At 31.2% G+C, this 25,954-nt stretch overlaps 1 protein-coding gene and 1 long non-coding RNA gene across 5 annotated transcripts in view; one reads left to right on the top strand and one right to left on the bottom strand.

Moving 5' to 3' along the window:
- Positions 1-25,954, bottom strand: part of PCDH17 (protocadherin 17) — a 119,318-nt gene that overhangs the window by 39,218 nt on the left and 54,146 nt on the right. The gene's annotated exons all lie outside the window — the stretch shown is intronic.
- The window catches only part of LOC141560658 (uncharacterized), a 140,781-nt gene that overhangs the window by 86,084 nt on the left and 28,743 nt on the right, over positions 1-25,954 (top strand). Inside the window, exon 2 of the long non-coding RNA XR_012487772.1 lies at positions 15,628-15,777. This is a non-coding gene — a long non-coding RNA (uncharacterized LOC141560658). The remainder of the gene's footprint in view (positions 1-15,627; positions 15,778-25,954) is intronic.

Below are 25,954 nucleotides of genomic sequence, written 5' to 3'. Positions count from 1 at the left end.
CATTCTTTGAAAAAGTATTCACTTGAAAGACTGATACCCTAAAGTCTGGTGGCTGTGTAGAATCAGAAGTTGTCCTACTTAGTAAATGCACAGGACAGCAATCAAGTGGTTAATAAAAGAGAATGTAGCAAATTTTATGACACAAAAAGAACAATATCTTATACTTCTCTCGTGAGAATCACGCACTTTATAACCTAGCTCCTTGGACACATAGGATTTGCTATACAGATTCAGATCCTTGATTAATCTACTCTAGGAAAATACATCTGCAATGGCCTACATCTGATGCCTCAGAGGATTCATGGGGTGGAGTCTAGAAGAGCATAATGTATTAAACCTGAACAATTATAATATATATAGCACATTGCCCTAAATACAACAGGGAATCTTTGCAGTTTAAACAAAATAAAAAAAGATACAATATGACAAATAATTTTAAAGATTAATCAAATATTGATCTAAAAAACAATAATTTCAATTTATGATAGGACGATGGAAGAAAAAAATTGCATCATAGCCTTTTATTTCAGAATCTGTATAGTATTTATTTACTTAATATCCAGACCTCATGTAACTTTTCTTTTGAAAGATATAAAATCAAGATCTCTGAAAATCACTTCCCTCTCCAATTTTTTTCTTAAAAATAGCATTTTCCTGACCTACATTGATTGTACATTTCACGTGATTTAGCCTTGGTGAATAAAAATATGAATATCTTAGCTTTATAGTCTTTTTTAAAGTTTTCAAATGTATTATCTTTAAGAGATTTCAATCCAGCAACAATCTCCTGATGATGTAGGTAAAATGTTATCACTATTTTTTAAATAAAAAACATCTCATCAATACTGGTCTCTATCAGTCTGTCATTAGTCCTTGTCTGCGGCATAAAGCTTTGAACTAGATGACTTTCAAAGTCTCTTAAACTTTTAAACAACTAATCATATGATTATATAAAAAAGAATTTATAACCATGCTTTGGACACTATGGTAGGCACTGAGTATATATTTTAAAATGAGTTAGTTTCTGGAAATAAGGAGTCTATAGTCTAATAAACAAAGTTATTTGCATTCTCCTAGCCATATATAAAAGGCTTGATGCAGTCTACTTTCTTCCCCTAAATCAAGTTGAACTTGGTCAAAAAAAGGGGGGAAGAGGGAGTCATTTGCTTAACTTTCTCAATACATGAACCATACTCCTTATATTTAAAAAAGTTATTTTAAATTCTATGTAATAGAAGTTACTTAGTAATATTGTGATTATTGCCTTATATCAAATTGAACACAAGCCAGTGTTAAGAATATACAGTACCAGAATATTTTGGTGCTACCAATTAAATAGATTTATTTTTCAGTCTCCTTCCTCTAGTAGTTGCTTCAATTCAATAGCCCTAGATATTTAAGACAGGCTTTTACAGTTAAAAGTACTTTTTTCTCAAGAATTCTTCTAAGGGCATTTTCACCTTGGCATGCTGTGGAAACATATATTAATTCATGTTTTAGTTAGAAGTTTTAAAATTTAAAAAATGAGAAGATGGCATATTTTATAGACCAGACTAAACATATGAAAAATTTAATTATATATCTGACAGAACTGTGCTTTTCATGGAGAAATAAGGTCCTAAATACTTAAAGCTATCTCAAAGCCTTGAGAAGGTAAACAAGTGCTTTGATTTTGTATACTTGCACTGGATTTTTAAAATAATCTTTGAATTCCCAAAATATATATTTTTAAAGTAGCATTTGTGGTAAAAAGAAAAAAAAATGACAACATGGAAAGAAAAAATTCTAATTAATCAAATAAATCATTATATGAAAACCAAAAAAGTCATGTATAATGATTTTAACCTCTCCCATGAAAGGTAATTCTCTGTAAACCTGAGAAGTTTAGATTAAGTCTCAGTTTTGGAGTTATTGCTTCCTCAGACAGAAAGTCTTTGAAATAATAAAGTACAAAAGTTTTCATTTGACTTCCCTTTATCCAACTTAGTCACCTAAAATAGAGAGGATTCATGTGCTCCATAACCCACCTGCAATTCCCTAAGAAGAGAGTGAACCTCTGACAAAGGACTATGAAAAGAGGGAGAAAGGGTTTGAATGGATTGGAGCCTTAGAATGCGAACGTTTATTCTGGTTGAGAGGAGAAGAAATGGGTCATTGGAAAGACATACTGAATGTTGCTATCATAATAAATGGACATTAGCCATGGTGCTTTTGCATCTTAAAAAACAATACCTAGTCCCCTCAACTTACAGTGCAAACATTTAAATGAGGTCAGTAAGAGCTTTGTGCTCAGACACTAATCTCACTCCCTGCTCAGACCTTGAAAGTCTGAGAGTTATGATAATACACTAGATAATCTTGGCAACACTTTCCATCCTTTATGATAAGCAGTTAGAAACTGGAACCTCTAATCCAAACTCTGCTCTGAACTAACTTTTTGGCCTTGGGTAAGCTGAAAAAGTTTTGTTTCTTTATCTATCCTTAAATACCAAACATAGGTCTTTGTAGGTTAATTAGTTAAATGCACAGAAAGCTTTCTGAATATTCAGAAATCTATATAAGTTCCAAATTTGATTTCAAATGGGCCTAAACCATTTATCTGGAAACATTACCCTTATTCCAAAAAAAGTGAAAATAATTTTGAAATATTTTATAAGTCCAAAAGTATAGTTTTGTGTTTTGTTTTGTTTTTAAGACAAAAAGGATACAGACATAGGACTTATAATTTCTTTGTTATAAGGAAATCTGGAGAGGAAACTCCTACTAGTAAGTCAAAAATCTCTACAATTTGTAGTCAGGAGTGCTGCTTAGAGCATTAAGAGATTGTGAAGTGTTCAGGATCATATTGCGAGTATATGTCAAAGATAGGACTTCAAAACCATTCTTCCTGACTTAGAAGCCAGTTATTAATCCACTATAAAAAATACTTCTGAGAACTTATTACAAAATAAAAAAGGAAAGAATAATGGTTCTATGTGGTATGAAAAAACATTGAATACAATATAATTTGCTTTCTACCTTTCTTTTCTAAACTCCCCACTCCCATAAGTTCACCTAACATTACTTCATTTCATTGCCACTTTCCAGAAATGCACAGCATAAAGAGGACATAAAATTCATACAGCATTTTAATGTTCCCTGATGTAGGCCTTTTATATTAAGTAAAACATTTAAATTACTATGTAAGTAGGTGAATGAGGGCTTATGCAGCATCTTGCTAACTTTTTATTACATAGGTGTTCACATCCATTATTTTGAACTTTAGTCTTTTCCAGTATCAGCCTAGATAACCTTAAAGGAGGAATTAAATATGTACAATGAAAAAATTAAAAGCAAATGAATATTAACATTAAATAATGGTAACTAAGTCTACTTGCAAGGAAGTCTGCAGTAATATATATCAGGCATTTTGCTGAAGAATGGTATTATTCTTCCTGATAAAATGTACTGGAGAGTCACTTCATTGGTATAGAAAAGAACAAAGAATTTATAATAGGAACACAGCGCTGTTATTTAAAGACATGAAAACACTAAATATCCATGTCAGAATTCCAGAGAAGAGAACAAAAAAGAAAAAGTAGAAAGAAATTTTCAATGCCTCAATACATTTAAAGATTAGTATTTCAAACTGGAGTCCTCCTTCCAGATTTTATAATCCTCAAATCATCCAGTTTTCATTGATATTTGTGAAAGTATATCCCTTTAAATTGTTGAATTTCTATGAAATTTAAATAAATATTAATTTGGCACCAAAATATTAAAAACATGACCTTATGCTTATTCAAATGAAATTTTCATATTAATTCAAATATGGCCATTTTAATCAGATTATATATGAAAATCTATGGAAAATTTAAGGGAAATTTTTTAAGAATGATATATGCTGTAGTAGACATAAAAATTATTTCTTCTGGGTTTTAGGATTAACATAGAATTAGATTCCAAATGACTCATTCTCATGAATTCCTTTGTATCCTAACCACTTACATTTCTCAATATGCAGGAGAAATATATGTTTACTTTTAAAAGTCTTAGATCTGGAATTGACATATATATACATATATATATATATATATATATATATATATACATACATACATATAATATTACATCAAAGAATGACTAAAAATAGTCTCCATATGCTTTTTTTCCCCCTGAGGCAATTGGGGGTTAAGCCCAGGATCACATAGCTAGGAAGTGTTAACTGTCTGTGGCCAGACTTGAACTCAGGTCCTCCAAACTTCAGGAGGGGTGTTCTATCCAATGCACTACCTAGCTGCCCCTCCATATGCTTTTTTAATTAGTGTGCACACTGCAAAGTCATGACTTTTTCAAAGAAGGTCATATGGGTACAAAGTTTGAACATCATGTATGTTTTTATTCTGAGGTTTCTTTCCTCATTCATTTTTTTTCACTTTAACTTCCTGCACACACTCCTAGGCAGGCTTAGGGATGCTATGAAAATTAGAGACTGAGAAATAAAATAATGAGATTTATTTCAAATTACCAATTCAGTTAAAAATTTAGGAAAAATTAATAAGCACCTACTATGTAAAAGTTAGTATGCTATAAAAATGTATACTCTTCCTAAAGATGAGGAAATCGCATTAAAGGAGTTAAATTTTTTTTCCTATATCACACAGTAGATCCCGGAAAAACTAGGGACCAAACTTACGTCTTCAATCTGCAGTCCTTTTCATGTATACATATATTCACAAATATATATATTTTCTAAGCAGATACTCTAGAATTTTGGCTTGAAATATTATATATTTGGATCCAAATTAAAAGTTTTCATTTATTTATGGTTACTCAGAAAATAATAAATTTTCCTAAAGTTCAAAAAGTATACACTGGAAACTTACTACCTTACAAGCATTTTTCAAAGGATATAATTTTTAGTAGAAAATATGTCATGAAAAATTCGTTAGGTTATTCTGACAAAATGTTGATAAGTATACTGAAAAATGACAAGGGATCATTTTTCAAAAGTCATATAGTTACATGTCCCGTGAAATGCATAAAATATAGCCAATAAAAGCAATGAATGCAATTAATGAATATGCCATCATTGGATTATTTTGGAAAATTAAATCTGACATTAAATAAAGACCCTATGATTTATGCATTAGTTTTCTATGCTTAAATACAAATGAAGCACAATTATAGATATTTAATGGTTTATATCTATATAACTAAGATATTGATCCTATTTTCTTATATTTATAATAAAATATTTAACAATGTTAACTTGCTCATCAATAGTATTCCTTCATTTTAAGATAGGTGGAAATCCATTTAATATACAACTATGTTAAACTAGTTAGAAGACGAAGTCTATAACAAGAAAGATACCAATGTTTCTACATATATTTCTATCATTTACTGGCTTTTCCTTTGTGGAAATCTTCAAAGTCATATATAACTTTTAAGTCACTGTACCTCAAAGCCACACTTGTACAATTGAACGCACTATAATAATTAAATAATAATCTTATGGAGCTCACAGAAAATATTCTTTTGTACTTGTTATTTTGTTCAATTGTTTTTCAGTTGTGCCTAATTCTTCATGGATTTTTCTACGTTTTCTAGGCAAAAAATAAGTAGTTTCCCATTTCTTTCTTTAGCTCATTTAAGAGATGAGGAAACTGAGGCAAAGAGAGTTAACTGACTTGCTCAATGTCACATGGTTAGTAAATGCCAAACAACAGATTTAAACTCAGATTTGAATCTTCCTAAGGTTTGATCAAGAATTTTCCATTGTGCCATTTAGGTGTATTGATAACGTGAAACTTTGGTTTCTTTTTGTAATTCCTACCTTTGTTATAGTTGAGCCTGTTGCTTCTGAACATCACTACAATATCATATTGTAAACATACCTGAACAACTGCTTACTGTGATCTTTAAACTTCTTGAAAAAAATTCATCTTAGCACTGACTTACAAAGGAACACAAAAATGTATATAGTTTAAGGAAAAACACACTTTTGAGATGACACTTTCAAAATAATCTCTACAAAGAGAACTCATTTGTCAATGTGTACTACTTGAAATTATAATTGCATCAAACACACCCATTGGTTCAAGTCCAAGTCCAGCATCAATTCAAATAATGTGACCACTTCACAGGAGTCTTTATTCATACTAATCAGGACACAGATGGCAGTTTCATAATTCTATTAAAATACACATACAGAAAAAATAGTTCTGCTTTTTGTTTTTGCTTTTCCCAAATTCAATGAACTATATTTTACCTGCTTATTCTATTAACCATAGGCTTCCATATGTTAACATATATTAAAATATAGCTCTTTCTTCCATAAGGATGCTAAAAATAATTACAAGAAGAGTAACAACCACAGAAACTGAGATACCCTACTCCATATTTCCATAAGGATTTTAATGTGGAATACACTTTCCTCTTGGACATATCCCAAAGATTCTTGTGTTTATGACTTTAATTAAACCATATTTTAATAATATCTCTTGCTTGCTCTTCCCTAAAAGCACTGTATCGACAATAGTTCCAAAATTCCTAAAAGTAATTTGTATTCTGTCTAGGTTATAGAATATCTAAAAACAGAAAATCTATATTGATATTTTTGTGATATCAAAAGAAACTAAAATCTGAATATCATGTTATATCTTTATTTGAACACCCTTCCCAAAATATCTTAAAACTGGAATACATTTCAGGAGTTGCCTTGCCTAATACATACCAAGACCATACCTGGCAAATGGTTACCTAACCACTAATATAAAGTCCCCAGTAATAGGGAACAAATTCACTCCCGTAGTACCTCATCTCTCTTTATGAAAGCTCTAATCATTTTTCCCTATGTGTTGAAACATTTTAGCTTTTTGACTGAAAGTTTACTCTTGCAAGTCAATAAAGTGCTTCCCTTGCTCCATCTCTCTCTGTCACTGTCTCTGTCTCTTCATCTCTGTCTCTCTGTGAATGTGCCTGTCTCTGTCTCTCTTAAATGTATGTGTATGTGTATATATATATGTGTGTGTGTAGGCATATACATATATGTGTGTATATATGTATGTATAAATTTATATGCAATATATCAAAGTTTAATTCAACTACTATTTATTAAGTATTTTACTACTAAGTGTTAGAACACAGAATACTAAGACAAAAAAATAACTTTTCATTTCTGCACTCAAAGAGCTTATTCTACCTGAGAGGATAAGAGAGGTACACTTCAGAAAATATAAAATGGATTGAAAAGAGTTAGTTTCCCATACATTTACTCTATTACATATCCTCTATTAGATTTCCCCATTGAATTTTTGCCTCTCCAGTTAAAATCTTATGGAATTGGGAAGGATTCTGAGAAGGTGGCAGAGTAGGTTGGTAAATTTCAAGCTCCCTAGATTTTCCCCACTAATAGAATAAATTTGCACCTCAAGAGACAACTAGTGAAAAATCAAGAAGATTTGGGCCAAAACTGGGGTCCTCCAGATAAAACCCTAGAAGATCTGAAGAAAGGCCCTGGGCTGAGGATTAACAGGTCTGAAATGCAAACCAAGCTAGTTCCTCAGAGAGACCTCTCAAGCTAGCTGGGTGTGGCTGAAGCCTCAGCAAGAACCACCGGGACTTTCACCTCCCAGACTATTAATAGAGTCCAGGTTTGAGTCCTGGAAGACAGAGAAAACCACAACTGATTGGGAATGCCAGGCCTACCTGTGCTGTTGAGATAGCCCTAGAACCAGCACTCAGTGAGTGCAGAAGCAGTGGGGCAGGCTTATTGATGGCTGTGGGCACTTGCAGGAGGGTGGAGCTCTTGGATTGGGGTTCCTGATCAGACTGAAAAATTGAAGGGAAGCTTAAGGCATCATTCTTACATTTCATGATTAGAAGTGCTTACACTAATACTTCTCATTTAAAAAAAAAATGAACCAGCAAAGAAGAAAAAATCCTACCATGGAAACATATTATGAGAACAGGACTGAGATTCATCTTCAAAGAAGGATATTTTAATTAAAAAAAAAAAAAAAAAAAAAAAAAAACTTCTACCCCCAAAGAATACCATGAAGTGCATGGTCCAGAGAGAGTTTATCAAAGAACTCAAAAAAGAAAAATGAATAAATAAATAAATAAAACCATCAAAAATCCTGCCCCCTCAAAAAACAAAACAAAACAAAACAAAACAAAACAAAACAAAACAAAACAAAACAAAACAAAACAAAAACAAAAACAAACAAACAAACAAAAAAAACAAGCTCATGAAAAAAAGTTAACTAACTAGAAAAAGAGATAGAGTCTCAAAGATAAAAATAATGCTTTGAAAATTAATATTGGACAATGAAAAGCGAGCGAAGCTATGAGAGGCCAAGAAATAACAAAAGAGATTATAAAGAATGAGAAAATAGAGCAGAATGTTAAACATCTTATAAGAAAAATGACAAATCTCGAGAACAGATCAAGAAGAGAAAATATAAAAATAATTGGACTTCTAGAAAGTTCTGACCAAAAAGAGAACCTTGACACAATAATGCAAGAAATAATTGTCTTGGAATGATAGAACATCAGGGGAAAGTAGGAATAGGAAAAATCCACTGATCACCACCTCAAAGAGTTGTGTGAAAAATATACAAAAATATTATTGCCAAATTTTGAAACCTCCATATGAAAGAGAAAAATTTGCAAGAAACAAAGAAAAGACACTTCAAATATGCTGGAGGTACAATTAGATTTGTAAAAAAAAAAAAAAAAAAAAACTTATAAAAAACTGCATGTCTTGAAATCATATCTACTGACAATCAAAATAAAAAAAAGAATTTGCAGCCAAAAATATATCCAGGAAAATTATCTATAATCCTAAATGAGAAAAAAATGGACATTTTCAGGAATTACTATTAACTAAAATGGAGCTTAATAGAAAATGTAAATATAAGTCAATATGAAAAATAAAATTTAAGAAACTTAAAATGAACAAACAAAAACATTTTTAAACATGGACAACTTATTACATATATGTGTATATAAAAGATTCACATTAAAATTAGCTATCTCAAAAGAAAATTTGGCAGAGTTAAGGTAAAAATAGCAATCATGTTATACAAATGAGGTACAGGGGAAGAATAGACAGAGAGGCATTAAAGGGGGAAAGGGGACTCATAGTTCTGAAAATCTACTCACATAGGCAATAGTTTCAATAGGTAATACTAAATATACGCCATGAAGATTATAGCATCCCCCAAAAAAATCTATAAATAAATAAAGGTGGAGGAATGAGCAAGTGGGGAAGCAAAGGTAAGGGAAGAAGACAAGGGAGGGATTCTTGGATGGGGGGAGGTTAAATAATAGTAAGATAAGTTATAGAGCAGAATTTAACTAAAGAATCAGCAGAAATAGGAAAGATATGTGTGTATGTGGAATGGGTATAGGTATGAGCGTGTTTATATATCTTTATATGTATATATAGCTATATATTTTCTTAAATGTAGCTGGTTTGGGCGTGGGGAGAATGAAAAGGGGAAAAAACAATAAAGTAAATAAACTGAGCAGCAGAGAACTAAAGGACAGTTTACAAGTAATTAAAGAAAAAAATGATCATTCATGAATACAATTTCTTCTATTAATATATGTATTTTCTTGATCTGATAATTTGTTATTTTATATTTTGAATCTTCCCTGATATTCTGCTGAGCACATGACAATGTTCTTTTTTGTTTTGCTTTATTTAGTTTTTAATTTCTTTTCTGTTTTCCTTTTTTTTCTTAAAATTTTTTTTGCAAATAAAAAGGGAAAAAATCTTACAGATTCTGTCTACTATCATTCTCATAGCAGTCTAATTAAGGAGTATAGAAAATAATGTCCTGGGTCTTGAATAGGGAACACTTGAATTCAAATCTGAGAAACTTTGTAATTCTGTGACTCTGGGAAAATCACTTAACCTATATCTGCCTTTGTTTCCTCAACTATAAATGGGGATAATAATAACAATTAGCTCATAGGATAATTGTAAGGATAAAATGAAATTATATTTGTAGAGAACTTGGTGCAGGTTCTGATACATACTAGGTACTAAATAATTGTTTGTTCCTTCTTTTTCCTTCTTCTGTATCCCACCAACATCTTACATTGACTCAATAATTTTCAAATATTGTCATTTGGCAACTACTCCATTAGGATACCATGTCCCAATCAGGAGACAGAGAATTAGGATGTTTTCACAATTCAACAAAGTCCCAGAACCCTTTGTGGGCATGGGCACTATTTATTTTGAAACATCTAGAAGGTTTTTCCAAGTTAACCTGGAACATTCAAAAGTTTCTAAGACAGGCACATGAGCATTCTAATCTACAGATTGCTGTGTTCTGGAAGTACGTATGTAAGTACATTCATACACACACAAATATAATTACACAAAATAAGACACAGCAATTGAGCATCGGCTATTCTGCAGAGTGGACACTGTGCATATGAAAAGTATTTAGTTTTCAAACTAACATGAATCAGAGACATCTATCATACAGCCTTTTTTCCACTTACAATGTAAATCAGAAAAGTGCCCCTCTCCTTAGGCTACAAATCTAATTTTTTAAATTGTGAACACCTCAGCCAAGAATTGAATTTGCCAGGGCAACATGTCTTCTAGGAGGTTGCCAGGCACAATGCTGTACAGCTAAAACGTCAGACCTAAGCAAAATTCTGAGCTAAACTCTGAAACAAGAAAAAAAAAAAAGTTCTGAATTTCCTCTGATTTGGAAGACATACTTAACATGGAGATTATTTCTGTTTCCTGAGGAGTTTCAGCAATATCATTTATTGAAGATGGGAGGGCACCAATGATGACAGCTCTTCTACCTACTTTTAAGCAGCCATCATAAGAGAAGGCTACTGGTTTGATGATGAATACACAGATGACAGTAGTGAAATTCTAACCAGCTATATAGTGAAGAATTTTGCAAGTTGAAATCTGGGGGCCTGAAGAAATGCTTTCATGAGCTACAATCTAATCCTAGTTTCAAGAAAAGGGTCATATCTAGGAAACTCACAGGAGCTGAAAAAACAATTGACTCAAGCATAAGACTACAATGAAATCATAACTTAATTCAACGAAAAAAAATGTAAAACAAAACTTCAAGATTTTAAGGTGATAGCTCAAATACAAATCACAGGACAAATCCCATTTGTACTCTGTACAGAAAAAAAAAAAATATTTTGGTACCACATTGTTCTTTTCTGTAAACTACTAAAATATCACATTTAATCCTCCACTGAATAAAGAGCATAATGTGATGATAAGCATATTTGTATGAGAGTCAGAAGAAACCTAGATTTGAAACCCACTTTCAATATTCACTAGCTTCGTGATTCTGAGCTATTCATTGAATTTCTCTAGTGTTTCATTTCCTCATCAGTAAATTGAGGATAATAATTCTTATACCAGCTTCTTAGGTTAGTTGTGTGGCACAAAAAAATAACGTATGTAAAGTATTTAGCAGTTCTTAATATACTTTATAAATGCAAGCTATTATTATTTCTTCATTAATAGCAGTGTTGAAAACATGGGACAACAATGAAAATTTCTTGTGCTAATGATTTCTGAGATGTTAATATTTTCATTTCCTACACTAATGAATTAACAGTTCCATCCTCACTTCCCAATAAGAAAATTATATAAAGTCATCAATGTAAAATTTGGTATTGTTTTCTAAACATATCAGTTAAATAGTAAGTTTCTAGTCTAATCAATAAATTGGTCTGATTAACAAAGTTTTACAATGAATATAGCGCCCACATGATATTCCCAAGGCCCAGCAAGAACATTTGACACATAGTAAGCATTTAATAGATACTTGATGATTTATTGAATTATAGAATTTTAAAGCTATTAGTTATTTTAGAGACCATCTAGTCATTGTTTCATTTTTTAAATGAGGAGTATCCCAGTGAGACTAGAGAATTTCATAGAAACATAGATTTAGCAATAGAATGAAGGTTGGAGTGTTTATCTAGACCAACTTTGTCATTGTAAGAACAAAGAAACTTAGGCTCAGAAAAGTTAAGATACCTACCTAAGATCACACACATGTGAATATGTGCATGCACACACATGATAAAAACAGGCTTTGAAACAAGCTTATACTCTGGTATCCATATTCCCTGGACAATAGACTAAGAGTGACACACCATTATACTTGGCAAGATTTTCCAAAATTCTTTTTGTATACCTAGAAACATTTTAATAATTATCAAGTGCTTTAAAAAAAACAGAAAGTAGATCCATACCTAACACTGTATATCAAGATAAGGTCAAAATGGGTTCATGATCTAGACATAAAGAATGATATTATAAACAAATTAGAAAAACATAGGATAGTTTACCTCTCAAATGTCTGGAAGGGGAAGGAATTTGTGACCAAAGAAAAACTAGAGATAATTATTCTTTATAAAATAGATAATTTTGATTATATTAAGTTAAAGTTTTTGTACAATCAAAATTAATACAGACAAGATTAAAAGGGAAGCAAACATTTTACATTCAAAGCTTCTGATAAAGGCCTCATTTCTAAAATATACAGCGAATTGACTCAACTTACTAAGACTTCAAGCCATTCTCAAATTGATAAATGGTCAAAGGATATGAATGGATAATTTTCAGATGAAGAAAATTAAACTATTTGTAGTGATATGGAAACATGCTCCAAATCACTATTGATCACAGAAATGAAAATTAAGACAACTCTGACATACCACTACACATCTCTCAGATTGGCTAAAATGATGACATATGTTGGAAGGGATGGGGAAAAACGGGAACACTGATACATTGTTGGTGGAACTGTGAACAACCATTCTGGAGAGCAATCAGGAACTATGCTCAAAAAGCTATCCAACTGTACATACCCTTTGACTCATCAGTGTTTCTACTGAGATTATATCCCAAAGAGATCTTAAAGGCGGGAAAGGGACCAATATGTGCAAAAGGGTTTGTGGCAGCCTGAATGGATGCCCATCAATTGGAAAATGGCTGAATAAGTTATGGTATATGAATGTTAAGAAATATTATTATTCTGTAAGAAATGACCAGCAGGGTGATTTCAGAGAGGCCTGGAGAGACTTATATGAACTGATGCTAAGTGAAATGAGCAGAAACAGGAGATCATTATACACTACAACAACAAGACTATAAAATGATCAATACTGATGGACATGGCTCTCTTAAACAATAAGATGATTCAAACCAATTCCAATTTTTCAGTGATGAAGAGAGCCATCAAAGAGAGGACGTGGGAGCTAAGTGTGGACCACAATACAGCATTCTCACTCTTTCTGTTGTTCTTTGTTTGCATTTTGTTTTCTTTTCCAGTTTTTTTTTCCTTATTGATATGATTTTTCTTGTGCAGCAATATAACTATACATATATTGGATTTAACATATATTTTAACACATTTAACATGTATTGGATTACCTGCCATCTAGGGGAAAGGGTGGGGGGAAGGAGGGGATAATTTGGAACATAAGGTTTTGCAAGGATCAATGTTGAAAATTCTGCATATGTTTTGTAAATAAAAAGCTTTAATTAAAAAAAAAACAGAAAGTAGTAGGCTTTATATCATTGAAATTAGTTTTAAATTGTTCTGGAGAATAAATTCACGAAAGTGTGCAAAATGAGCCCCTCTAATATCTCTCAAATGTTCTCAGTACATTTTGTATTTAATAAAAGACGATACGTGTATAGGGATTTAAAAATAGCTTTATAAGTCAACTTGGTTGTTACAGATGCTTCCAAGGCAGTTGATCTTTAATGTACATATGATAACTTTCTTATTAAATCTGAGCAGTTAGATTTAATAGTATTGGGAATTATTTCAAGTCAACTATGATAAAAAATATCTTTATTAAGGATTAATGCTAAAATAGTTACACATGTTTTATGAAGTGGTTAACCTTAAGGCTAACACATATTTGTAATAAAAAGGTGAGATTTAATTAGTAAATCTATCTAATCGAATTTAAGGGTTCTCTTCACTAGGGAAGGAAAGTGATTAGTATTAAGAAAATTGGGAAAGAATATTTTGATTTTTCTAAATATATGAGATAAAATGATTTTTATGATCTCATAATGCAATTTTTGAAAAGAGCAGCCCTTTAGAGTATCAAAAGTAGGGAAATATTACCTCTCTCTTTTCCACAAATAGATAAATATTAATGCTAAAAATGGAAGAAAGATAAAGGGGGCAAAAACAACCACATTTGTTTTTTTGTTTGTTTTGTTTTTTTAATGGACTTTTTCTACCCAGTATACAGATTTAATATTTTAAATTATTAAAATACAGCATTAAGAAGTTCTTACCCTTGAAGTCTGTAAACTTTTAAAATATTTTGACAGTTATATTTCAATGTAATTGCTTCCCTTAATAATTAGATATGTATGTAATTAGGTAATAGTGGATAGAGCACTGAGCTTGGAAGCAAGAAGACTCATCCTCATTAGTTTAAAGTAAGACACTTAATAGATATGTGCCCCTAGGCAAGTCACTCAACTCTGACTCAGTTGCTCATCTTAAAATGACCTAGAGAAGAAATTGTCTGGGTCAAGAAAACCCCAAAAAAAACAGTCACAATGAGTTGGGCAGAACAGCAGTAACAATAAATTTAAAGATTTTACAAGAAGGGATCTGTAGGCTTTATTAGATTGCTAAGGAGGCCTTTCATATGAAAAAAGAGCTAAAAATATTTCAATTAGAGGTTTAATTGTGCTTTCAATTCTAACTAGAATCAGAACAAATTATAAAAATTGTTCACAATCATTTAAAGACCTCATCACCTCTTCTGGTCTACTGCAAAAAAAAACTTTCTAGTTGAACTTTCAACTTCTAATCTCTTTCCTCTTTCCCTCTCCCCTTCTTTCAAACAATTGCCAAAATAGTTTTCCAAACCCATAGTGCTGACCTTGTCCTTTCTTTCATTGGTGAGATATATTATAATAAATATAATATAATGTAATGTAAATAATATAACATACCATAATATAATAGTTCTCTGTTGCTTCTAGAACTAAATAGGAACTCTCAGATGACTTGTAAAAAAAAGCCTTGGAAAATTGTTTCATTTGCCATTTTTGCACATTATACATCCCAAGTCCAAATATCCTATTCTTTTGTTCCTAGACAGTGCCTCTCTTGATTTAACAGCCTTGTACGAATTGTTCCCTTCATTCTCTCTTCTCTATTTCCACAAAATTTAGTTCATATGCCACTTCTTATGCTAAATTCTTTTTTTTTTCTTCCCAGTACAGTCTGGCATAAAAATCAGTGTTTAATAATTGCCTGTTAATTAATTGATTTCCTAATCTCTCAGTTGCTAATGCTATTTCCCTTCTCAAATTTTCTTGCATAGCAAAAATATTTCTCTCCTCCAGATGTCTACAAATGTAATTCAAACATTGTTGTACAGGCCATTTAGACATCACCAACATTCCCCAAATCTTAACTATTCAAATAGAGAATTCATTTTACCTTCAGAGATGTCAAGAGTAAAAAGAAAAAAAAAATTTCAGAATTTTGCTGTGGGTAAATTCTCCAGAGAATTTAATACCACCATGAATATTGTAAGGGTTTATTCTCTAGATCTGTCTAACTCTTCCTTTCTCTTCCCCTGCAGGTATTACTATTTACTAAGAACTCTCACAGGATTTTTGATTGTCCCTAATGTATTTGCACCTGATGGAAAAAATTCTATCATCTTCTAGGGACTTTTTTATCCTCAGGGAAATCACTTTGCATCTGGAGCCCTTGGATATCTGCAACTATGGTGAGATGGAAACATATTTTTACTTTGTAGAAGTCTGATACCATCATTCCTTTGGGAGTAGAGACATAGCCACAATACTTATGCTGTAGCTTTTAAACTTAATTGTTGGCTGACTACTTATCTACTTTAATTTAATGACAGGAATGGACTGTTATTAATACTTTAAAGCTTGTCCAGTGTTTTACATGCATTAATTTGAGCCTTAAAATCCTGTGAGGTAGGTGTTTATTAATCTCCCACTTTTACAGATGAAGAAACTGAGGATTACAGAAACTTAATTGATTTGCTTAGTTAGGCAGCTTCTAGATCTCTGAAGGTCTTCCTGACTCAAGTCTAACTGTGTTAACTATACCTTGCTGCCACTAATTGTGTCTAATTTCGGTACTTCTTTTTTTAAAGATATAGGTTTTAAAAAAAGATTATGGAATAGAACAAGCATTGAATGTAATAATTGAAAATAAGTAATGATATTATCTAGGACTTAGAAGCAAAACCTAATTTTAATTCTATCATTTGGGAAAGAAATATTTTCAAGAAAGATGAGATGGAAAAATAATAAGAAATGTTTTTATAATAATATTAAAAACTATTAATTAAATTAAAAATGAATTTAATTTGAAATAATAGTTCAAGCAAAGATTCTGTACTTTCAGATCACTACAAAAGAAAAGAAAATTATGTTATATTCATTGCTAGCCTAAGATATGGTTAAATAATTGATAACTTTAAAAATTTAGGTGAAGTTTTTAGTCTACTAAGAGAAACATGTACTGTACCGAGGGTCCCAAAATATTAGCAGTTTTAAGCTAATAATTAAAGATGTGTGGACATTCTATATAGGCAAAAGTCCCTTCTAGCACAAAAGTTTTATACTATTATGCATTCACATTTACATTGTTAAATTTAAATTTGTTTTCAGTTTAAGCATTAAATTTATTCTTTATAATCAAACAATTCTAATAAAATTATTTAAATAATGAAACATGATAGATAGATAGATAGATAGATAGATAGATAGATAGATAGATAGATAGATATAGATAGATATGTATTGTTCCCCCTATGAGTTCACACATTAATAGAATCACAGACCTAAAGTTTAAACCTATAATTTTTACAGAGGAGATGCAGATCTAGAGAGGTTGATGTACTTACTTGAGATCACACAGAAAGTGACAGAGCTAGTATTTGAACTCCAACTTCTCTAAAATAAGTTTTTCTATGCAATTTTAAATTGGCTGAGTTATAAAGAATAGACCTAAAGAACTAGGAAATTGTTATCTTTTTAGATCATATGTTAACTGGCCATTTATTTAGTTTATATAGACTTTTTGTAGATTTTAATGTACTGCATAAATTTTATAATTATCTATAAATCTTTTAAATTATATGCATTCTTCAATTTTTTCCATTGATATCAAGGGACATTTTACATATAAATTAAGTATTGACTTTGTTTCTAAAAAATAATTTCAAATGTATATATTATTGTCAAATTTAATATTTTTTTTCATTTTGCAGTTTAAAAATTAATTTTAATTACAACCAAATAACCCAAAGATTTACATTTTTTAAAGTTTTTAAACTTTGTTTTAGGCTAACATGAATTTTTACTATATTTGCATTCATTAGAACTGATCAAAGGCATTATTTTGGGTCTCCTGTGAAGGAATAGATCACACTTATTTAACACTTTACAGTATATCAGTCCCTTCCTCACAATAACGCAAAGACATTCTTAACACAATCTTTTTTTTTTTTTACTAGTATCATAATTACACTGGAGTATGGAGGTTCACAGGGGAAAAGTCTAAAATGGAAATCTACTCTGCAACTATATTAGAGAGTTTCCTATGAAATTGATTAGAGTTAACAGATAGAACATGAAAGGGGTGGCATCCTGACATCTGTTTATTTATTGTCTTTCAACATGTGCATTATCATGGGTATATTATATAGAAATGTTTGTCCAAAAATATTTTATAGATCTAGTCTGATAAATTGGAGCCATAATGATGCTTTGTAATCTTTAAATCTACAAATTGAGTCAAATTATTACGTGTCTGAAAATAATTCCATTCAAGGACTAGTCACAGAATATGATATTTAGCCTGGAGAAGATTGAAGACAAAGGAGGGATGCAATAGATTTATTTAAAGGTTTTAAAAATGCTCATATGGAAGAATAAAATTATATATTTTGAGAACAACTGGGTCAAATTAAAAGCAATAGGTGGAAGACAAAGAGAGGCAAAATTCATACTGACACCCTGACAATTCAAGTTGTACAACAGTGCTCAGATTCTATTTTATCATTTTATCAGTACTGAGACTGGGTGATGACTTAATGAGGATGGTTTTGAAAAAACACCTTAATATGAAGCCTACCTCAGACATTTGTTAGCTGTGCATTCCTGGGCAAATCACATAACCTTCTTTCTACCCCAATTTCATCCCTATCATTTGGAAATAATAATAGCACTTCACTCCCAAAGTTTTTTGTAAGAATAAAATTAGATAAGATTTGTTAAATGTTTGATGAATAAAATATAAAATTATAAAAATATAAAAATAAATAAAATTATTAAAATACAAAAAAAAGAAAGTAAAACACTATGTGCTTATTTGTAAATATCCTGTTATTCTGACTGCCTTTCCTTCTCATTTACTCAAATAAGATTCACTATATTAGGAAAAAGGCAAACTTTATTATGTTAATGTTTTCATTTATCAATGCTAAATGGAAAAAAATTCACCTCAGAAATATAATATATGCTTAATTTTTTTATGAGTATCAGTAGAAGAAGTGGCAACCTGGTGTAACAAATAGCACTGAACTGAGAGTTAAAATGCTATGTGATATTAGGAAAGTCGCTTTACCTCTGAACTTTTCAGTTTCCTTTTGAATGAGTGAAATTGAGTGTCTCTGAAGACCCTTCTGTCTCTAAAATTTTAGTATTTACTTATGGTATAGTATTACTAAAATGTGCAGACTTCCAAGTTTCTATGCTTGATATTATTCTGTTCATTCTCTGCACTAGACTCTAAGACAAATATTGTTCATTCCCATAAATAAGAGTTGTCATATCTATGGAGGTGATTCACAAGTAAAAAAGACCTGAAAAAAAATTTTGAAGATATCCAGTCCTGTGCTTACATCAATGTATAACTATTTCCAACTTGGTGTCTCACTTTCTCTTCCAACTCAACAAATGAACAAAGAATATCTCCTTTTTTGCTGAATGTCTTTATGTCATCTTACTTCACAATATCTTTTCCAGTGGTACCAACATTTATTTACTCAATCTCCATATTTAAAAACTCAATATAATGTGTAAAGTATGGGCTAGTGTTCTGGAGGTCATCAGGGTCAGCCAGAGTCAGGATAAATCAAAATCCTTGGTCTTTAGGTGGAGAAGTGAAGGAGGCAGATGTATCCTGGATTCTGAAATCCGCAGTCTCCAGCCTCTCTCCTCCTCATCCTGCAGCCAAGTGCCTCTCACTTCTCTCCCTCCACCCTCCAATCCTTGCCTACAATTATCTTACTACCAAACATTCAGCAAGCATCAATGGTGAGGAAAGCCATCATCCAAATATATGCTAATAGAGCCATTATCTCACACCAAATATGTAGCCTTAAGTGCTCTCTTGTCTGATTTAGAGTTTCAGCCCTCTACAATAATATATGACTTTTCCTTCTCTAAGTCTAATATTTAATATATTATCATTACTTGCAAACTGAAATAACAAAATGTATGTCTGTCTTCTTCCACATTATTCTAATAGGTGCCACCTTCTCCCTCTTCCTTCTATATCCGTCCCTACATCATCTATTGAAGGTACCTTCTAATAGGTTTCCTTCCTTAAATACACACAAATACATACATATATATGTATATACATATAGGCAACTGGGTAGGCAAGTCATTTAACTCTGTTTGCTTCAGTACATCACCTGAAAATGAAATGGAGGAGGAAATGGAAAACCACTCAAGCATCTTTATTAAGAGAATCCCAAATAGAGTCATGATGAATTGGACATAATCAACTGAACAACATACATATATGGTGGTGTATACAAAGATATACATGTCCCTTTCTAGTAGACTGAATAGGAGGATTTTCCTTCTGTATTTGTATCCTCAGCACTCAATACAGTGCCTAGAATACAGCAGACATTGAATAAATGCTTGGTGAGTAAAATTCTCCCCATTTTACCTTTATGTCCTTTATGCCAAAAGCAAGCCAGTTGCCCTAATATATGGCTCTATAACTGCTCAAAATATTCACTGGCTTTTTTTGCTAATCAATTAAAAGTCAAATTTTGTCTGAAGAAAATGAAGATTCTCCTCTTTCTATCTTTTTCTCATTTTTTTTTTCTTTATATGACCTATGCTCTGTTCAAATGATTCCACATTGTCCAGTTGTTTACTTTGGGGATTGGGTCTATTTTTGTTTTCATTTGTACCTCAGCCCTTAGCAAAGTGCCTGGCACATTACCCCTAATTGTTCCCTGAATATAGTATTAATATTTTCTGCCTACAAGTTTTAATTTAAATCCTTTATTATGTCTGAATCATTCACTTTCCCTTTCTTTGCCACCTGAATTTCTACAAAAGCTCACTTCAAATGATGACTTCTCCATGAAGTCTTCCCTGATCCTCCACAGAATTCCCCGCTCAAAATTCATGCATATTTTATATATTCAATTTTTTATTAAAGTCTTTCTTTGATGCCTCATAATTTGGCAGGTTCCATAGTTTCTGAAGGGCTATTTGGTTCCTATCAACTTTAAGCATGCTTCTATTGAGAGATCTTATCTGTTATATCAAGATCATCCTAACTCCAGCCAGAAAAGTTCATCATGAATTTGACAACATAGTTATTGAGTTTTCAGTCAACTAAATGGATAAAATAATTCATTAGGTTATAAGGGGGCTGGGACTTGCATTAGTAAAAATAATACTATACCAATAAATGGAAATCAAGGAATTTCTATCAACTGAGGAATGTCTAAATAAGCTGTGAAATATGATTATAATGGAATATTATTATGGTATAAAAAATTACAAGCTAGATGACTTCATAAAAACCTGGAAAGAATTATATGAATTTTTACATAGTGAAGTGAACAGAATCAGGAGAATATTGCACACAGCAATAGTAATATCTACATATCAGCAACACAATGATAAGAAAGTCCCAAAGGACTGCATCATACTATTTTTTTTTTTACTTTCTTTCATTTTTCCCCTTTTATTCAAGCCTTCTTATACAAAATGATTTATATGAAACTATTTTATATAATGGCACATGTATAACTTATTTCTGATTATTTGCCATCTTGAGGAAGGGTGAAGAAAGAGAGAGAGTAAGGAAGTAAGGAAGTAAGGGATACAATTTGGGACTCAAAACTTTAAATATTTTTTAAAAGGAAAAATACTATACCAATACATTTATAGATCCCAGAAGTACTGAATCAAATGTTAATTCAAAATAAAATTTTTATATGTTTCAAAAATCTATAATGCCTAAACTACTGAAGGCAAAATGCCTCAATTTTTTTTTTATTTAACTGAAAAAAAGTGTATTTGAAATTTAAAAGATGTTTCCAAATAACTTTCTTTAGAGTGTTTCTGTTCTGATCAATTAATTTACAAACTAGATCTGATAGGACATTTGCTTGAGAGAGTTCATTGTGTGGTTACAAATTTTCAACTTAATCATTTCTCTTTACAATGCTTATACATTTCATGAATTCAAGGGCAAGTATAAATGGCATCTTAAAATAATTGAAGCATAAACATGATAAAATTTGAATTTTATGCTACAAAGAATATTAGCTAGATATGCTTTAAAATATTTTATAACTTTAGCTTGTAAATGAAGGAAAATAGTTTAGGGATTAATTGTGAGGGAAAGAAAATAAAACTTATCTTATGAAAATATTATCAGCATCAAACTTAGCCTAATTTCTGGGATTTTATCTAGCGTAGTTTTAAATGACTCTTTAAAAAATTGTTGTTATTTATCCAGATTTGCAATTTTGTGGATTTACTCTCATCTGTAAGGAAATTACCTTTAAATTTTGCAAAACAGCAACTTTTCTGCAATGTTTATTCTCATAGAGTTGTACGTGTCAGTAAAATATGATCATGTGCTGTGGGTCACAGGGCCCATACAAATATGATCATGTGCTGTGGGTCACAGGGCCCATACAAATAATGTTCACATGCATTTCTGATCTTGAAATGCAGGTATTGATCTTGAAACAAGCTCTTCATTTGCTACATGATACTACTTCTCTTTTAAAAGAGTAATGAGCAATGGAAAATAAAAGAGTAGGAAGAAGTAAGAGTTATCTACATTATATAGTGTAAACCTCTTAATTTTTATATTTTATGAATTCTTAGAATTGAAAAGAATCTTTGAAGAAAATTTTGGAGCATTGCTCATTTAATATTTCAAGAGAAGTTATTGCTAAATCTAGTTCAATTAGTTTACTCCCTTTAAATAGTGAGAAAGATGAGTACAGAGATAATTATTATTTCTACATTGTTGTTCAATTGTAAATTACACTTCATGATCTCATGGAATATACTGCAATTTTCTTGGCAAAGATACCAGACTGATTTTTCATTTCTTTCTCCAGGGGATTAAAGCAAATAAAAGTTAAATGGTTTACCCAGGATCACATGGTTAATAATTTTTGAAGGTTGGATTTGAACTCAGGTCTTTCTGGGTACCAGACCAATACTCTATCCATTGAGCCACATACCTGCTTTTAAAATTATTCCCTATTAAAAACCATTCCTATAACTTCCCATAATCCAGAAGAATATGCTTATTGACACCATTCTGTTGAAAATAATTCCATAGTAAAATAAATTTGCTTCCCTTCCAGTTCATGATTTCATGTTCTCATCCCTTTGCTTGTCACCTTTCTTTACCCTTAATTGTAATAAACATTTGCTCTTTACATCTCAATCCCTTCTCTGTCATACAAATATTCTTGCCTTACTTGGAGTCTCTTCCTAAAGCAATCGCTTTCCTATGTCCCATTTCATTTGTATATTTCAAATAAATGCATATCATGTGATTATCCAAAACTGATTTATGTATTTCAGATGTAAGCGTTCTCAGTAAGATAAAATGAACTATCACTTCTCAGTTCTTTGAAACCTTTACATACAAATCTAAAAATTGCAACAGCTTCTCTTTAACCTGAAAATAAATTTGCATTTACCTTTCTACCTGCTAGCTCCCCATAGAAACATTTCTAATTTTGTTCATTTCTCACTTGATTCACAATATTAATGTAATTACTTTTCTCTAGAATGTATGTATTCCCTGAAATATTTGCCTATACATGCATTTAATACTATACACTAATCCTCTTTAAATCCCTTATTAGCTATAGTCATTCAAAAGAACATTACTATACTGTCATCCATCTTTCCCTGACATTTCCTTTCAGGTTTGGTTTATGATACTAGTGATTCAGTGACATGGGAGTGGAACCAAAAGTAAAAAGTTTTGTTAGCATTCTATTTCATGCTCTATTAATTTTTTTATTCTTTTTTTCATTTCTCCATTTCTCTCATACAAATATGTCAGTTTTTTTTTTATTTTTTTAATCTTGCTTTTTCTTTCATCTTTATTTGTTTGTCCCTTATGACTTCCAGCAATGCCCAATGACCCACAAGAATTACTTAGCATCGCATCTGGAACTTAAAACTTAAGGGACACTGAGGCTAGTATATTCTTTTGTCAGAATGTGTGGAATCCTTCTTGCGTATGACTTAGTTTGTGATCTCCATAAAAACCAGTTTGACTCTACATTTAACAAATCAATCAATCATGGCAAATACTAAGATGGAAACATGTAGCTATTTCTATATTGAATGGACTAGTATGTTCAAAATCAGAGAAGATACCACTGTGGCATCTGAAAAAAGCAGAAGTATATTGCAAAATATTTACATATTCTTGACAGGTTAAATTAGTATGAGTCCTATTCCTTATAACTGATGAACAATACCATAGGAATAATATAACTATGTCTCCCTCTTATAATAATGATGATTTTAAACTAAGCCATTTAGACTGTAATCTATAGTGCAATCTTACTTTCGACAACTTGGAAAAGGCTGAACAAAGTTACTCTCCAGCCATGAAGCCTAGATATTCATTGGGTAAAGCTAATTACTTTGTAAATGAGTCATAAAAGTCCTGGATTTTGGCACAGTCTTTCAGGAAATGATATCATCATTCTATCAATGAACTATCAAGTATTTATCTAAGTGGCAGTCAATGTTCTGATTATTGGGAAAAGACAAATGAAATTGTCCCTATCCTTACATTTTAATGACAAAGTTTATACAGATCTACATGTAAGCATATGAACTTCCATGTTAAACAATTTTCAGAAATAATATAACTCACTGCTTAAGTAGAAGTATGCACATATATAAATATTGCTATTTCTTAGCATTATTATTATCATGGCTTATAACACCAAAACTGGAGCTGCTATCTGAATGGATACATTGATAGTCTTATTTGTTATCTGTTTTAAACTTTCATTTAAAGTTCATTTTTATGTTTCGGTATGTTAAAGTTTAAGGGTCAGACACACTATAAGAGAATTGCGAGATGAAAGCAAACTTCATAAGTCTCTTACAGAATCCATATTCTACAGGTGGATTTTTAAAATCTCATTAGTGCTAATTCCCTCCAACCCCCCCAAACTTCCCCAACCTTTCAGATTATTTTATATCTACTCTGTATAAATCTTGTATCTACCTACTTATTTATGTCTTCATGCTCCTTAAGGAAATAGACTGTTTGGTTTTTGTTGTATTCTCAATGTTTAGCATAGTACCTGCCTGACACATAGCAAGCACTTAATGAATACATTTTGATTAACTTATTTCTTCACTGACTGACACATAGAAACACTTCCTTAATAATTTCACATTAAAGTATTCTTTTCCTTTAGCTTCTGTTTACCTATTCAACTGAGCCATGAATAGAATGGATCCGATGACAGTTTTTGATTAAATAAATAAAACTTAGTTGTCCTTCATAACAATAGAAAAGAGAGAAATTCACCATATTTGAAGCCATGAGACATGATTCTCTGCCCTTGACTAGCTATTTGATCTTGGACAAATTATTTAATATTTCTAAGTCTCTATTTAAAAAAAAAAGTCTACAAAATAAGTAAATTATATTTGTTTTTAGATTGTTAAGAAAAATAGATAAGATAAAAAGTATTTTATCCACATAAAGTATTATACAGATAAACAAAAAAATAATTGTTACTCTTCTCTGATCCCTTTACAAGTTTGGAGGTTACTTCTAGTAAAAAATGTCAAGAACAATGGAATAAGTTAAAAAGACCAATCTCAATCAACTCATTTACATGAACATTAGAAATAAAGTGCAAAAACCCTAGATTCAGATTCCAGATATGCCATTTGCTACCTGTGTGACTTCAAAATAATGAGATTGAGCTGAATAGTCTAAATGACACTATTGTTATTATTCAGTCATATCCAACTCTTTGTGACCCAATTTGGAGTTTTCTAAGCAGGAATATAGAGTGCATTTCTATTTTCTTCCCTTGTTCATTTTACTAATGAGGAAACTGAGGCAAGCAGTGTTGAGTTTCCCAGTGTTATTTATACATCCAATAAATGTCTGAGGCCAGATTTGAACTCAGGAAGATGAGTTTTCCTGACTTAAAGCCCAACACTGTTCACTGTAGCTCTAAATTCTATAATACAATGAAGCTGACAGCCATTCAGTCCTATGGATGTATGGTACCTTGTTGGCCAACATAAAGTTTATGTTTGGAAATTGACAAAAAAAAATAATATTTCTGGTATTAAATGTTTACCTGCACAGAACAAAGAACATCCACAATAGCAGAAACAGCTCAGAAAGTGAACTGAACAAATACTAGCTCTAAACTTAAATAAGTTTTACAGGGTTAGAGAAAGTTTTCCCAACAATGTATCTTGACTTTGCACTAGTTATATAATATCTTAAATTTCTTTTCTGTTTAACTTTTAACAATCTTAGTAGGCCAAAAGAACAACTCAAAAAACCAAATCAAACATTTTGAAAGACCATATGTAAAAAGGTCTTCAAAATTACAATGAGATATAACT

The sequence above is a fragment of the Sminthopsis crassicaudata genome, chromosome 3, assembly GCF_048593235.1.
Source record: "Sminthopsis crassicaudata isolate SCR6 chromosome 3, ASM4859323v1, whole genome shotgun sequence".
Taxonomy (NCBI): Eukaryota; Metazoa; Chordata; class Mammalia; order Dasyuromorphia; family Dasyuridae; genus Sminthopsis; species Sminthopsis crassicaudata.
This window is presented reverse-complemented; position numbering and strand designations above follow the sequence as displayed.